The sequence below is a fragment of the Plecotus auritus genome (genome assembly GCF_963455305.1).
Source record: "Plecotus auritus genome assembly, chromosome: 9".
In the NCBI taxonomy this organism is placed as follows: Eukaryota; Metazoa; Chordata; class Mammalia; order Chiroptera; family Vespertilionidae; genus Plecotus; species Plecotus auritus.
In genome coordinates this window covers 23358912-23376417 of record NC_137783.1, presented here as the reverse complement: position 1 = coordinate 23376417, position 17506 = coordinate 23358912, and the positions used below count along the sequence as shown (strand labels likewise).

At 38.4% G+C, this 17506-nt stretch overlaps 1 protein-coding gene across 3 annotated transcripts in view; it reads left to right on the top strand.

Moving 5' to 3' along the window:
* The first annotated feature begins 8338 nt into the window (after positions 1–8338).
* Positions 8339–17506, top strand: part of ZNF518A (zinc finger protein 518A) — a 48165-nt gene continuing 38997 nt past the window's right edge. The window contains exon 1 of one of the 3 annotated variants that reach the window (XM_080688287.1): positions 8339–8763. The gene's annotated coding sequence lies outside the window, so the exon portion shown is untranslated. The remainder of the gene's footprint in view (positions 8764–17506) is intronic. The other 2 variants (XM_080688285.1, XM_080688282.1) reach the window with 2 other exon arrangements.

Here is a 17506-nt window from a genome sequence, read left to right as displayed (position 1 = left end):
GGTGCTGACGACCCCCACCGCTCTCAAGGTAGACGGCGTTGCGACCTGGGTCCATCACACTCACGTCCGATCAGCAGACCCATCTATGATCCAGGAAGACTTTGTCACCAAATGGAGCATCGATCGAGATCAACGCAACCCGCTCAAGCTCAAGCTTCGGCGAGCTCGACCTGCCTGATGCTGGAGGGGGAAGGAAGGCTACCGGATGGGACACCAGGAAGACTTGGGGACTCCGATTTTATCAGTGCAGGGAATTTGGGATGGTGTACCCTCGTGACCCAGGAATGTTGTTCAGTAGAAATACAAACCGACCCATGATTGGGCCTGTAAGTTTCAAGACAAGGGGGGAATGAAAGGGCGGGGAGACTCCATGTTCCTTTTGTTCCATGTCTTCCACCTCGTGGAGTCAGGTTCCCGCCCTAGAACCTCTCCAAGAGCCCAACCCACACCTTTGAATTAGCCAATAGAAATGCAAGGGAAAGTAAGCCGCGCCCTGCCCCCATGTGCAACCTGATCCCGACCAATCAGCGGAGGCCACACTACCTCACCCCTCCTACCTCTCCCAGGCCCCCTATAAATCAGCGCATTTGGGGGCTGACTCTCTCTCCACCTCGCCACTGCACCGGTGTGTGTGTGTGTGTGTGTGTGTGTGTGTGTGTGTGTGTGTGTGTGTGTGGGACTGAGCTCGAGCTAGCTCGATTAAAAGGCTCTTTGCTTTTGCATCGGACTCGGCTCCCTCATGGTCTTTGGGAATCACGAAATCTGGGCATAACAGAAAACAAATCTAAAGAAGAATATTTTTGTGACAGTTTCAGAGTCCATAAATAAAGTTTCATGGAAACAACCACAGTGATGCATTTATATCTTATCAAGGGCTGCTTTTACAGTGACAGAGTTGAAGAGTTGTGACAAAGTCTCTATGGCCTACAAAGAACAAAATATTATCTGGCTCTTAACAAACTGTTACTGGCACCTGGCCTAGAGAAAGGGAAGGGATGTGGTACAAGTAGGATATGTGACTGGGTAGGGATGGTGTAACTCTGGTGGCCATTCTAAAAATTCAAGTGGGCCAGGGGATATTCGCTTAGCAAATATCAGTTGCTTACAAATATTTATTCACTTCACAAAAGCAGGACCAATAAGCACATAAAAAGATCCTCAGCCTCAGTAGCCATCAAAGAAGTGTAAATTAAAACCACAATGAGATACCACTACATGCCTACTAGAATGGCTACATAGTGTTGGTGAGACTATGGAGCAGTAGGAACTCTAAAACATTGCTGGTGGAAATGTAAAATAGTACAACCACTCTGGAAAAAGTTTGGCAGTTTCTTATAAAGTTAAGCATCCACTTACGATATGACCCAAGTCATTCCACTTCTAAGTATTCACCCAAGATAAATGAAAACATATGTCCGAACAAAGGCCAGCCAAAAAACTGGAAACAACCCAAATGTCCCTCCATAGGTGAATGGATCGACAAACTATGGTGTATACACAAATGGAATAGTACTAAGTAGTAAAAATGAACCACTGATATATAAACAACATGGATGAATTTCAAAAACATGATGCTGAATGAAAGAAGCCAGACCCAAAAGAGAATACACTGTATAATTCTTTGTTTGAAATTCTAGGAAAGACAAGTTTATTCCATGATATTAGATCCTCATCTCATGGGAGTTACTCTCAATGGTTGGGCAGTGGTTCTCAACCTTTCTAACGCCGCGACCCTTTAATACAGTTCCTCATGTTGTGGTGACCCCCAACCATAAAATTATTTTCGTTGCTACTTCATAACTGTAATTTTGCTACTGTTAATGAATCGTAATGTAAATATCTGTATTTTCCGATTGTCTTAGACTCTACAGCAGCCTCTCTCTCAAGGAAAACCGCTGCTGTAGAGCCTAAGACCATCGGAAAACACATATTTACATTACGATTCATTAACAGTAGCAAAATTACAGTTATGAAGTAGCAACGAAAATAATTTTATGGTTGGGGGTCACCACAACATGAGGAACTGTATTAAAGGGTCGCGGCGTTAGAAAGGTTGAGAACCACTGGGGTAGGGACTTGAGTGTGGGGAGGGCTGAGTGGAAGGGACACAAGGAAACCTTATAGGGTAAAGGGAATGTTCTATATCTTGACTGTGATGATGGTTATACTAGGTGTGTATATATTTGCCTAGATTTATTGAATGTATACATATTATTGTATATAAATTATAACTTAATAAATTTGAATTTTTAAAAAATATATTTTTATTGATTTCAGAGAGGAAGGGAGAGGGAGAGGGAGAGAGTGATAAAAACAGCAATGATGAGAGAGAATCATCGATTGGCTGCCCCCTGCATGCCCATACTGGGGATGGAGCCCACAACCTCGGTATGTGTCCTGACCAGGAATTGAACTGTGACTTCCTGGTTCATAGGTCAATACTCAATCACTGAGCCATGCCGGCTGGGCAATAAATTTGAATTTTTTAAAAAGGGACCTACTTCTTTAAGACTCAATAATGGGGAGGGAACGATGCTGAGTATGGTTGTGAATTCATGCAGCCATAAGAAATCCCCATAGGACAGGAAAACGGATAAAAATATTGCCTGGCTGACAAATTTTTCTGAGCCTAAAAGGAAGAGATCTCAGACAAAGTCCCTTTTGGAGGCTCCTTGCAATGGAGTCTGTCTAGTTGAGCCATGGAAACCCCAAATTTTATCCTGTATCAGAGTTACCAAACTCCTATAAGTGAGGCTTTTAATACTTGGACCTCTGGAATTCCTTTAAATTGAATAAAAAGTACTTGTGTCTGCTTCTTTAATTACTCTGAAGGCACAAGTCAGCAAGCTGCCCACTTTGAGTCTTCATCTAGCTTAGCTAACATTTCCTTTAAATGTTTCTGTTGGATATAAAATGATTGAGACTGCAGAAGTAACACATTTATTTACCAGTACTAAAATGAAATCAGTTGGTTTGATATAAGTCCCTGTGGAAAACTTGATTTACTAAGGTAACTGGACCTAATCAATTGGAAATCATTACATTGATGGCAATTAAGTAACCTCAACTAAATCAAAATGGTCATCCTTTCTCATAAAAACAAACAAAAACACTAGATGCTTGGAAGTAAAAGAGCAACATTCCAGTCAATCTGAGACTTAGGGACAAAATTCAATAAAATCGGCATCTGATTCCCCTTTCGGGTACAACCTGGACAATGGGGAAGGTTGTGCCCTGGCTGCTGAAGGAATGCAGAGATGGAGGCAGACTGGTCTTATCTGGGAATGGCCAGATGGAACAGATAGTGCCCAGGAACATCAGAAAAGCTTCTCTGAGGCTCCTCCCACAGGAAGCCTGAAATAACACCTGGAGATAGGGATTGTGAAGGCAGCCCAAAAGGGATTTAGGTTAACAGACTGATGTGGATTTGCAACCCTTTCTAGAGTAAAGTCAACTTTATTTTGCCTCTCAATTGAGTTAGAATTAAAAAAAAATTTTTTTAAGATACTAGTTTCAAATATATCCAAGATAAATCTCTGAGAAAAATTGCAATAGTATATGATGATTCTAGTCCTAAGACAATTAGACAAGTAGGAAACACCTTCAAAGAAAGGTATTTGGGATAATGGGAAACAATAGAGAAATCTATGTCTGATCTGGGTTCTTTGAATTTCCAGGATAAAGGCTGGGACTCTGATCAGTTGTAGGAAAGAGAAAAGGGACTTAATGTAAGTCCCCTCAGGAGATTTGCACAACTGCAGAAGAGAATGAGATCTATACAGGTATAAATTGAATGTATTCCGACTAGAATTCAACTGAATGAGGGTTTCAGGTCCTGGGATCAGTCTTCAAAAGAAGCCAACAAAGAATAAAGAATTAGCCAGTTGCTCAGTGGTTAGAGCGCCAGCCCACAGACTGAAGGGTCTTAGGTTTGCTTCCAGTCAAGGGTGCATGCCTCAGTTGCAGGCTCGATCCCTAGCCCTGGCTGGGGCACGTGCAGGAGACAACCAATGGATGTCTCTCTCTCACATTGATGTTTCTCTCTGTCTCTTCTCCTCCCTTCTACTGTCTCTAAAAAAAATCAATGAAAAATATATCCTCATTGAGAATTAACAACAAAAAAAGAAAAAAAGAAGTCATAAACAGAAGAGCTTATGAAGACCCCTGGCCATAAGCAACAGTGCCAGAGCAGGAACCTCAAAAGTGGTGTGAAAGATAATTTCAAAGGAGAAAGTGTAAAGCTTGTAAGAAGCCAAATAAATTTGCAGGATGTTGAAAATTATGGAAGAAGTGTACCAATTGAGAGCATAGGCTTCAATTTACAAAGTGAATCAAAACTGGGTTCTAACCCATCTTCATTATTTATCAGCTATCCAACTTTGGGGAAATTACTTAATCTCCTTGAGCTTTGATTTCCTTTTCTGTAAAGGGGGAACAATATCCATCATACAAGCTTGTTACAAGGATTAAATGTGTTGATGCAGAAAAAGCTTTGCGCTTGACACCTTAAATGTTCAATAAATAGTATTTATTAGCATTAATAACAACTAGCATCTTATAGGCTGGGAAGGGAGCAATACTATACCACTATCATGAAGAAATATTAGTGCTATCATGGATGCTATTTACTTGGAGAATGATGAAGAAAATCATACTAGGGATTAATGAGAAATGGCATTTGGGTTCATTAGTGCCTTCATTACTTACCTGTCTTTTGATCATTAATTTTACTTCAACAAATATTTTTCTAGTGCCTTTTGTGTATCAGGCAATGTGTCAGCCACTGGCTGCATGTAAGCTGCACACTTGATTCAAGTTGTAGAAGGTCCGCATTTTGAGAACCACTGCTATAGAGATTAAATAGACTTTATTAACTACCCCCAAATCTCAATCTCTTCTCATGAACAACTGGTTTTTAAATAGTGTGTTAATCTCTTTTGAGGTTGGAGGTATTCAATAATTTCATTTACACTGATAGTCTCCCCCTATATTCTTTTTACACCTGGTTTATCAGGAACTCCACTATTCATTCTCTCCATCCTCACTCCTATTTTTCATGTTTTTCTATCTTACCCAGAGGAAAATTAATTTATTTCATCAACTCTGAACAGCTGAAATTTCTTCTATTAATAGCCAATTTACCCAGGTTTCTTTAATCTTCTTTGTTTGAATTGAAGTTGGTAAAATATTGTTTAAATGCTGTCTGACAAAATGGACTTTTTAATGAACCTATTAGATCATAAGCTTTAAAATGTGTGGTCCATTTGTAAAACATGAGAAATTTTTTTTATTATTTTTTCCATAATCTCCCCCTGCGTTTGGTGTCCACTGCTCTGATCCAAGGATTGTTAGAAGACAATAGAGGCATTGTAGTGGATTCTGTTTTTGTCTATTCTAGCATCCATTTCCCCTTCCTCCTAATGCAAACATGATTTCTTATGTGCCCCCAGCCTCCACCAAATATTTGAAGCTGACCCTCAACTACAGAAATGGGACTTAGAGGTCTTAAGAGTAATTCATTCTCTTTTCTGGTGCTTGGTTTAGAAATGAGCAGAGACCAATGTGTTGTCTGACATTACCTCACATTGTTGGCTTTTCAAGCCACAGAATAACACTTAAATGATTATCCCAGAAACAGTCTAAAACTCTATAATGATTCCTTTGCCCCCCTCTTGGTTCCAACTGAAAGTACAAACATCATCAGACATACTATAAACATCGCTGAGATTTCTCTAGTTACATTATCTTATACTTGCCCACCCCAAAATTTGAACACTATTCTGTCCATTCACACACTTTAAAAACAAGTTTAAATTATAGTTTATTTTCATCATTCATAACTCAAAATGAATTTAATACTATTTATACATTTGGAAGGATGGTATGCTTCATCACCTCAAGAATACTCAAAAATTGAATAAAGATATCAAACATTTTTCAACTTTTGTTAAAATGAAAATCTCTACATATGAAACAGTGTTCCTATACTTTGGGCAGTTTTAAAAATAAAACCAGTCCAATTCCTTGTTAAGTTTATATGCCAGCATTCACATTTTTACTATACCTCTTCAAGGAAGAAAATATACTCCACTCTTGATGACAATCAAAATAGTGAGCCGAAAAGATGTTGGGAAAGAACAACTACTGTTCTTGCACTTGTGAATGTAAAAAACATTAGCAAACAATTATGGAACTGTTGATACTGTTGTATTTCATGCCCAATTCAAGTCAAACACATTTTTTAAAAAATGTTGTATTTGAAATGAAGATTTAATTTATTCAGCAAATATTTACTGAGCATATACTACAAACTAGGCATTGTTCTGGGTATTGGGATTCAGAGGTGAAAAAGAAAGGCATGGTTCCTACTTTTCCACCACCAAGAAGCTTATATTTTATCTTGAATCATTTACATCTCATGCTTCTTTTACCGAAGTTTTCAGTTATATGAAAGGAAGGGTTCTAGAACATGGCTCTAGTTTGGGGATGATGGGAAAGGAACTTAATCCCTCTTTGACTCAGTTCTCCATCTGTAAAACAGTGAGTTTAATAGAACTAACTGATGTTACTGTAAATATTAAGTGAGGTAATGTGTGTATCAGAATAACACAGAAACTGGCCTATGGTAAATGCTCCATAAAAATTAACTATTTGAGATCCAACTTTGTATTTGGTAGGAAATAATTTAAAGTGATCACTAATTATTCCACATATATGAAGCCCACATCCAGTTATTTGACTAAAATACTGGAAGACTAAATAGACTGGTCAAATATTTGAACTGATTAATTAAAATTTCCATCTGAACAAGTTTGTCCAGGTCCATATGGTATTGTGCCAAGACCTACCTGCAAGAAAACATACAAAAAGAATCAAGGCTATCCATGACCACCACGTTATTAAGTACTCTTATGTGTACAAATGCATTTATAAACACAATCTTAAATAACACATCAACAAGAAAAACTATTTAAAATATTTAAACAGGTCATTTATTTTTGCTTTCTTTAAAATATTGGTATAACTGGTATATCTCAATGCTAGTATAAGAACCACAAGTTTTGGAGGTTAAAATGTACCACAGGGAGCCGAGACTGGTTTGGCTCAGTGGATAGAGCGTCGGCCTGCGGACTGAAAGGTCCCGGGTTCGATTCCGGTCAAGGGCATGTACCTTGGTTGCGGTCACATCCTCAGTGGGAGGTGTGCAGGAGGCAGCTGATCGATGTTTCTCTCTCATCGATGTTTCTGGCTCTCTATCCCTCTCCCTTCCTCTCTGTAAAATATCAATAAAATATATATTTAAAAAAAAAATGTACCACAGGGAGACATGATTTGGCCAGAAGAGTAGTGATTGACATATTACTTTATATATCATAAAGCACTTCTTCAGCCATTACCAACTCAGTGCTTTATATATAGTATGTAGTTGTATATGCAAATCCCAGGTGCTTTTTGTTCAAACAATGGAATGTTCTCAGAAGGGATAAATGTCTAGATTTCTTATTTTCTTTTTTTAGCCTGTCTAGGTGAGCTCTTCTAATTCTGAGTTTAGGTAAAAATTCAAATTATAACACACCATGTTATGTAGAGTCAACCTGCTTTAAATATTAGTTTCCATATTTTTGTTTCTATAAAAAGTAACGTTCTAAATCTGTATTACATATTGTCACACTTAAAAAGTAATTTTAACTACCAGGATATGTTAATACATCAACTCACATTTTTTCCTTTCACCCAATGACAAAACTTACAGGATACCCTGCAGTGAGGAAAACAAACTAAAATTAATATATCTATATCTAAAATTACTGGATTTTTCAGACACGTCTGGCAGTTAAAGCCTTATGAGGTACAATTCTGGCGTCTTCAAGTTTCATTGTAACGACTGTACAGTAGCTAAGCTCAACAACTGGTTGAATATTTTAAATATTAGCCTATTTCCTCATACCAGTGAATTTAAAAAGAATGCTTTTGGTAAAATCTCACCATTATCCAAATTTAAACCTTAAAAGAAAACCCACCACATGAATCAAAATGGGAGCTCTCCCTATTAATTCTGAAAATTAAAACTAACATTATCAGTTTGCTTTGGGATTTAAAAAAACCAACTACATACTGCACTGTACAAATCCTAGGTGTTTTCCAGGATAAAAATCTACTGGTTGAGTATAGTTTGGTCGGCTGGGAGGGGCCCTATGAGGAGCATCTCAGGCGAAATGACCAGGGACCAGACTGCAATGCGCAGCAGCTCAAGCTGCACTTAGTGGGGCGTCCCTTCCCGGGATACTCGGCCCCACCTCTCGGTCCTAGCTGCCCGCCCCTTCCTCCTAAGCCAGCTATGGTAAGCCCGACCACTTCCGGGGCTGAGGGGAGTGACCGGAACAAAAGCCTGGCACATCAAGAAGGTCCGGGTAGGAAGCGAGCCCCACCCTGCCAAGAGGAGCCACTGTTTAAGGAAAACTTGGCGGCAAGTTAACAGGAAGCGAGGAGACGCGGTCCTAGGACCATTTAGGGCACATTGATGCCCAGCAGTCTCATCTTTTGTCTTTTGGAGAGGCTTTCTTGAAGCCCCAAATTCTGAGGGCTTTCCGGGCAATTCGTGGCTCTGCCTTCGTTGCTTCCCCTCACTGATGGCAGCCATGATAATTGCATCCGGGTATTCGAGGAGCCGCGATCAGTTCTCCCGGAAGTGACGCGAGCGCGGAGGAACCTGCAGTTTGGCCGAGGGAGACTGAAGTGAAGGCGCTCCCGGAAGCAGGGCCGGTAGGGTCGCTGGCGGTGGCTGGGGAAGGTCGGGGTTTGACGACAACCAACGCGTTATAATACGTGTTTACTACATGTCAGGCATTGTGCTTAATAGAAGCATTGAAGCATTGCCATTGCCATTTAGTCCCTTTTCCACAACAGTCCCAGGAAGGAGAAACTTCCACTTTCCAAACGGAGAAACAGGTTAAGAAAGAGCCTGTGATTTGTCTAAGAGTATGTAATACTTGGAACTGGTCCAACCCCGTCAGTCGGGCTGCAGAACCTGTGCTTTCAACCTCCTCTGTGGTGCTTCCATTTGAAAAATCCAAACCCCTGGTGCCACTACTGCAAGGGCTGTTCACCTTCAGCTCAGCATCCCGTTGCCCAGGAAGCGTGGCCAGGCCACAGCCACTGTGCTCTTTACGTTGGACACAAGACCAAACTTGGTGCCTGAGTCACTTTCCCTAGCATGAGGACCGGAAATTTCACTTGGTCTCCTGCCCTTGACTGCACATGCAGGGCTCTTTCATTGCAGCGCAGGTTAGCCAAGGAGACTGGCACTGGTTGTTGAGCTCTAACTCCTGTTAGATAGATACTTGTAAATTCAGGACTGTTCAGACAACTCGAGGCTGTCACCATCATAAAATAGTCTTTGGTCTTAACTAAGGACTGACAATTATCTTGGACTTTATAACACATCAGTTGTTTCTTCTGGTTTCCATTTCTAAAGAATCTGACTGAGAACCAATCATTTAATCTTATGTCTACATTTACCAGCCCTCAAATAACGTGGGAATAGCTGCTAAGCTCATAGTTTTGTAAAAACAAATTATGAATAGAAAAAAGCACTAAAAAATACATCAAAATTAACAGTGATAATATTTAAAGAGGGACCATTTAATATTTTTATTTTATTTCCATATCTGCTATAATATATTTTTAATATTGAAAAATATTAAAGACGATAAAACAGTCTTAATTGCCTGCCATTACAGTGAAGAGAAAGGCATGTTGTCCCATTTTGACAAATGGCAGTCCTTGGTACAACTTACATAGAGGAATCCTGTTTGGAATGCATTGGGTTATTTTGTTGGTTTCAAATTTCTGCAAGAGAAGTTGGGAAATACAGTAACGGTCAATAATCCTCATAGGAAAAATGAAGCAAATGAGTAAAACTTGCTGTTTTTTATACACTTTTGTATACAAATATATGACAATCAAAAGTTTTTCTTCTAAAAAAAGGGGGGAGAGGATTTGGGGCACTTGAAATTCAGGAGAACAAGTATAGAGAGCTATTTTTACTTTACCTTTTTTGTGTTACAGCTTTAAGCACTTTATTCAAAATAACGTCTTCATTCTCTATTCTATCCCTATTTTATATGGTGCTGCTTATATTTATGACATTTGACATTTTAAAAAGTTACAAAGTATTGGTTGAGCAGAAAAGATATCTTCTTACATCATTCTTACAGAGATAGGAACCCAAGTAGTTAGTTGTAAGACACTAGATTAATATATTAAGAGTGAAGTGTAATTATTTCTTGGCCTTTTGGTTAAGATCAAATGTAAAAATAAAATGCTGTTAAAAGAAATAAAAGAATTGGATGACTATGTTCACAGAATTGTATACCCATCACATCAACTTGAATCCCTCAAGAAGGCATAGTTGCTTTTTTTTTTTTTTTTAATATATTTTATTGATTTTTTTTACAGAGAGGAAGGGAGAGGGACAGAGAGCCAGAAACATCGATGAGAGAGAAACATCGATCAGCTGCCTCCTGCACACCCCCCACTGGGGACGTGCCCGCAACCAAGGTACATGCCCTTGACCGGAATCGAACCTGGGACACTTCAGTCCGCAGGCCGACGCTCTATCCACTGAGCCAAACCGGTTTCGGCCATAGTTGCTTTTTTTTAATTCTATGAGGCCTTTAGTAGTTGGAATGAGGTTCAGCTGTGAGCACAGAGTAGTGTCTCCAAAATAACAGTTATTTAAACTGATATAGATTTATTTTTTCTTTCAAGAAATCTGGATGAATTCAGTTTGGGATTGGTATGGCTCAGGCCTCTGCTATCTTATTGACCCACTATGTGTTGCTTCTATTTTCCAAAGTCACTTTATGGTCCAAGATGGTTACAAGAGCACTATGTATTCCAGTGAACAGGAAAGATGAAAGGATTAAAAGAATAGAACACCTCTTCATTTAAGGACATTTCCAAAGGCTGTACACAAATTTCTGCAAGAGAGGTTGGGAAAGATAGTTTTGTTTTGTTTTCTAGTAAGCCAGTACCCAGCTAAAATATTTGAGATTTTATTACTCTAGAACAGAAGTAAGAAAATTGGCCCATGAGTCAGCCACCTATTTTTAAAAATAACAGTTTTTTTTTAAATACAGCCCTGCCCATTTTACCTATTGTCTGTGGCTACATGTTTTCTTTAAAACATCTTTATTGTCATGTAATTCACATGCCATACAATTCACTCATTTAAAGCATACAATTCAGTGGCTTTTAGTATATTCAAAGACTCATGTACCACAATCAGTTTAGAATATTTTCCTTGCCATGAAAAGAAACCCCAAACTCCTTAGCTGTTGTCCTTGAACCCTCCATGTCACCCCACATCCAAGACCTAGGCAACCACCTAATCTACTTTCTGTCTCTATAGATTTGCCTATTTTAGACTTTTCATATAAATGGGATCATACAATATGTGGTCTTTTGTGGCTTCTTTCACTTGGCATAATGTTTTCAAGGCTCATTTTAGTTGTAGCATATATTAGTATGGCCAAATAATATTCCATTGTAAGAATATACAGCATATTGTTTGTCTCTTCATCAGTTGATGGAGACTTGGGGTGTTTCCATCTTTTGGCTATTGTGAATAATGCTTCTATAAACATTTGCCTACAAGTTTTTGTGTGGATACATGTTTTCATTTTGGGGGGAGGGGAATATAGCTTGGAGTCAAATTGCTAGGCCATATGGTAACCCTATGTTTAACCATTTGAGAGATTGCTAAACCCCTTCCTCACCCTATTTGTTAACCTACGTTAGACTGGAACATGAGAAAACAATAATCCTTTATTTAAGACACTGAAATAAAGCAAACAAGCCAGCAGTCTACTCTGATTAATACATGAACAGTGTTAAAACATTGCCTTATGGATTTTGATGAGACTGATTTGGGCCAAAATATCCACCATTTAAAGAGAGAAATGTGATTAAGATTTAACCAAGGACCAACCAATGTGGCTCAGTGGTTGAGCATCGACCTATGAACCAGTAGGTCACGGTTCAATTCCTGGTCAGGGCACATGCCCGGGTTGCAGGCTCGATCCCCTGTGTGGGGTGTGCAGGAAACATCAATGATTCTCTCTCATCATTGATGTTTCTATCTCTTTTTCCCTCTCCTTTCCTCCCTGAAATAAATAATATATATTTAAAAAAAAGACTTAACCAAGCTTTATTGAGAAAAGATATAATACTACAGCTATTGGCATCATTCTTTATTCAGAATACATACTAGTTACAAATCAAGTTTGTAGAAGGCCTCTCAACAGTGCTCTAAGATGATCTATTACCTACAGATTGTGTGAACATAAAGACATGGATGATCGCCGAAACCGGTTTGGCTCAGTGGATAGAGCGTCGGCCTGTGGACTGAAGGGTCCTGGGTTCGATTCCGGTCAAGGGCATGTACCTTGGTTGCGGGCACATCCCCAGTGGGAGGTGTGCAGGAGGCAGCTGATCGATGTTTCTCTCTCATCGATGTTTCTAGCTCTCTATCCCTCTCCCTTCCTCTCTCTGTAAAATATCAATAAAATATATTTTTTAAAAAAAGACATGGATGATCTAGAACACAGAGTCAGTTTCCCTGATGACAGTGTAAAAGTTTTCACTGTGTATGTTTGCTACTAGCTATTAGAATCTCGCATCATTTACATTATTCTAAATGTATTCTGTTGAGGCAAGATAACTTGGAATACCAGCTTGCCACATATGTGGTTCTTTACAAACTATCTCCCTTACTACTTCCTCCTTCACTTAGGACAAACTACTGATAAGTGTACAGGCTCTTTGAATGGTTCTAATAAGGCTTTGATGAGGCTGAAGGGGACACCTCTAAACTTGGGTAGCAGAAGCATGGCAGTGAGGTAGAGTGAAGCTGACACGCAAAGAGAAGCTAAGATAAAAGGCTCATGGAAGGAGATCTGAAAATTTTGGTATGTCTGTTTCTGGGAGTTTCTGAGACCCATTATCATTCCTGTCCTTTCAGTAGTCATTTCCTTTTCATTAAAAATCTGCCATATCTTAGTATTTTTCAAATAAATTAATATTTTTCAGACTAATTTGCTTGCTTGAAACAAAAACAAAGACTCAAGCATACATGACTGTTACAAAAATATACAAAAATTATTAAGCAAGAAGTGGGCAGGTTTTCCCCTCATTATACTGAGTTAACTACTCTTAACAATTTGCTTAATATCTTCCCATATTTTTTATAGGTATGTTACACATATGAAATCATATCACCTTATAATGTACTCCCATTTACATTTCACTGTTTTACTAAGCAATGTGTTGTGGAATTCTTTTTATATTAAAACATATAAAATGTACTTCATATTTTTAGTAGGTACATAATATTCTATTATGTGGTTTTGCCCAATTTATTTAACTAATTTCCTATTGATGAATATTTGAAGGATGTTCCCAATTTCATGGTATTACAAAACAAAGATAAAATTCTTTTATTTATTAATTTAGCAAAAATTATTATGCCCATACTATGTGCCAGGCATTTTTCTAGGCAGAGTAATTTCTTAAGTGTTTATTTGTGGGGAGGGGAAGAAATAAACAAGAAAATAAATACACGTGAACTAAATAATTTCATCTAGTGATAAGTTCTGTGAAGATAACAAAACATAAAGATTTGATAAAGAGTGAAAAGTGTGGGTGTAGAATTTCTTTCGATGGGGCATCTGGGCAACTATCCATTTTTGCCTTCTTCTGTAATAATAGAAGTCTCAAATTTAGTGGGGCAAAGGGCTGCCAAAAATAAGATTCAGCCCTTTGCAGTTAGGTCATGTAACTTAGTTCTAGCTAATGAGACATGAGCAGAAGATGTGTGCAAATCTAAAGTCAGACCATCAAAAGGAAGAGTTGTGCCTTTTCCTTCTCCCTCTCCCTTCCTTACTGACTGGAATCAAGATACAGTGGTGCATCACCTTTGGCCATAAGTTAAGGGTAGCAAACTAGAAATGACTGAGCAACGAAACAGAAAGAATTTGATTCCTGACACTGTAAGTCTCCATACAAATCCAACATTGCTTAAACCTAGATTGTTACATGAGAGAGAAATGCTATCAACTATAGGCTGCTGTATTTGCGGCTCTCTATAACAGTAGCTGAACTTATAACCTAATGAATACAACCTACTTCATTGAATTGTAGTAAATATTAAATGAGATAATATAAAAGTACCTAGTAGAGGGATGTAATAAATGTGTACTGAAGTAACTTACCTTGAGGTCTCAAAACAAGCCATGGCAAATTTTAAAATTTAATTCAATTTCTTTTTCTCCTTTCTTTGTGTATCTAATAAACACTTACTGAGCATCTACTATGTGCCAACTACTGTGCTTGTCCCTAGGTACAGAATGGGGAACATATATAATGATATATAGTAATAAAATACTCACAATGAAAAGTACAGGTGTTTACTCTCCAGATGTTGAGATGGAGGAATATGTCTGATGTTACTGGGTAGCAGTGAGTTGCAGCCAGAAGATAAGATACTCAGGTACCCAGATTGGCATCCCATCTTTGCCCTACTGCCCTTTGTATAACAAAGATCACAACCCTGAGCAACTTGTTTTCATCTCCCTGTCAAGAAGGCTGCACTGAGGACTAGCAGGAAATCACAACTATAAAGATGAGGTCATAGTCATTTATCACTAGTCATTTAAGGATTGCAAACTCTAAAAGAAAGAAAATAGATAGGAAAATCCACACAATGAAACAACTTACAACTAATAAGTTAATATTTTCAGATAAGAGGGTATTTGATACATAAAGCAAGAACAAATGATTTTTCAATAATAATTAAAATTTTAGAAATGAAATATATAATTGTTGAAACTAAAACCTCAGTATGTGGGCTGAAGAGCAGAGTAGACATAGCTGAAGATTGGTGTGTTGATAACTAAGTTGGTATGTTGAGCAGTGGAAAGAGAATAAGAAGAAAGATAAGAATAGCTAATCTTATGTAGTGCTTACTATGTTCAAGGCATTGTTCTAAGCTCTTCACAGATTTAAAACTCATATAATTCTCATAACAAGCTTGCCAGGAATGTGCTGTTATTCATATTGTACTGATGAGAAATATAAGGCACAGAAAGGATTAATAACTTACCCAAGGTCACACATCTAGTAAATAGGAGAGCCAGCATTTGAATTCAAGGTTTGGTTCCAGAGTCTATCTTTTAAACAGTAGACTATACTGGAATAATAGAATTTTTAAATGAAATATTGAGAGACATAAAGGATCAATCCAGGAGGAGAAAATACAGAGATGGAGAAGAAATCACAAACGAAAGGCATGAATTCCTGCTGGCCAGGTAGCTTAGCTAGTTAGAGTATCATTCTGATCCACCAAGGTTGTTGGTTTGTTCTTCGGTCAGGGCACATACAAGAAGCAACTAATGAATGCATAAAATAAAGTAAGTTGAACAGTAAATATAAGCCTCTCTCAATCTCTCATATCAATAAAATGTTTTTAAGAAAATATAAGAATTCTTAAATTAGAAGTATCCTTCCTAGTAGGATAAATAAGACATATTAAACATATTATAGTGAAGCTTGGACAAATTGTAGTGAAATTTTAGAACAAAAAGGATGAAGAGACAATTCTAAGAAAGTAGATCTTAATTGTATCCACCCTGCCCAAAGTACTTTGTGAGGTGATAAAGATGTTAATTTGTTTCATTGAAGTAAATTTCACAATGCATACAAATATCAAAACTAGAGGCCCAGTGCACAGATTTGTGCACCGGTGGGGTCCTTTGGCCTGGCCTACGAGGATCAGGCTGAAACCAGCAGTCCGACATCTCCTGAGAGGTCCTGGATTGCAAGAGGGCGCAGGCCAGGCTGAGGGACCCACGGGTCCCTCTGAGATTCATCATTCTGTTCTCCCTGCCCTCTGAGATTCATCAGTCTGTTCCATGTTTCCATGCCTATGGTTTCCGCTCCTGCATTGAGCGTCTGCCCTCTGGTGGTCAGTGCATGTCATAGCTACCAGCCAGTCGGCTGGTCGCTTAGGCTTTTATATCTATAGATATGTCATACACCTTAAATATATGCAATTTTTAGTAGTCAATTATACTTCAGTAAAACTTGAAAAAAAAGAGGCAATCTAAAAAAGTTATTGGAGATAACCTACAAAAGGAATGAGACTCATTGAAGTCAAATTCTCATCAGCAATATTGGATGCAAGAAAAAAAATGCAGCAATATCTTCAAAATGTTAAGAACTTTGAACCCAGTAATCGATTGCTAGCCAAAGCACCTTTCAAATTAAATGATGAAAAAAAGAATATTTTAAGACATCCCAAAGACTAAAAAAATCTATCAGCCACAGATCTTCTGTGAGCATGTTGTCAAAGGAGCACTTCTGGAAAGAAGAAGCAATGAAATATAAGAAAAAAAGATGGATATGCAATTAGTAAAATTTATTAAGTAAATATTGTTTACAAAAAGCTTCTTAATATCAGTCTGGCATATATATTCTAAGTGATATTGATGTCAGTTTGTATTTTCCAAAAAAATGGACATAGGAATACTTTCAGTCCTAAATGTTTTTCTAGAAACTTATTACCCTCCATCAAGAGGTATAATCTATTTCCCTTTGATGTTAGGTAGACTTTTGACTGCTCTGACCAATAGAATGCACGGATGTGATGCTTGCAATGTGACTTTTGAGAGTAGGTCACAAGGATACAGTGTCAGCCTCGCTGTCTCTTATTGGGAAGTTTGCTCTGGCAAAACCAGCCACCATGCTGTGAGGAAGCCCAAACGAGTTTACAAAGAGAGGCCAAACAGAGAGAGCCATGTGAAAAGGAAGTGCGCCTCCCAGCCAGCATCCACCACTAGACTTCTGGGTGAATGAATCATCAGATAATTTCGGTACCCAGCCTTTGAGTCTTCCAACTGAGATGACAAACATTGTAAAACAGACAAGTCATCCCCTTTGTGTCCTGTTTGATTTTCTGACCCACAAAATCCATAAGCGTAACAATTGGTTGTTTTATAATATTAAGCTCTGAGGGTTCCCCCTCCCCAATCATAGAACCTGAAACAGATATCAATCTTATAAGTAGTATACACAGAAGATTGAAGGGAAGTAAAAGCATGGTAAGTTTTTGTCATGTTTGGGGAATGAAATGAATATTGATTAACTCTAGACATGATAGAAAATGGAGTAAGTGCCCTGGCTGGTGCGACTCGGTTGGTTGGAGCATCATCCTGTACACAGAAAGGTCATGGTTTTGATGCCTGGCCAAGTCACATACCTGGGCTGTGTGTTTGATTCTTGGTCAGGGAGCATACAGGAGGCAACTGATCCATGTTTCTCTCTCCTTCTTCCTTCCTCTCTCTCTTAAATCAGTAAGAACATATCCTCAGGTGAGGATTGAAAAAGAAAATTTAAGAAAGTATATGCAAGTGTATTTAAGGATAATAATTAAGTGAAAAGATGCAGA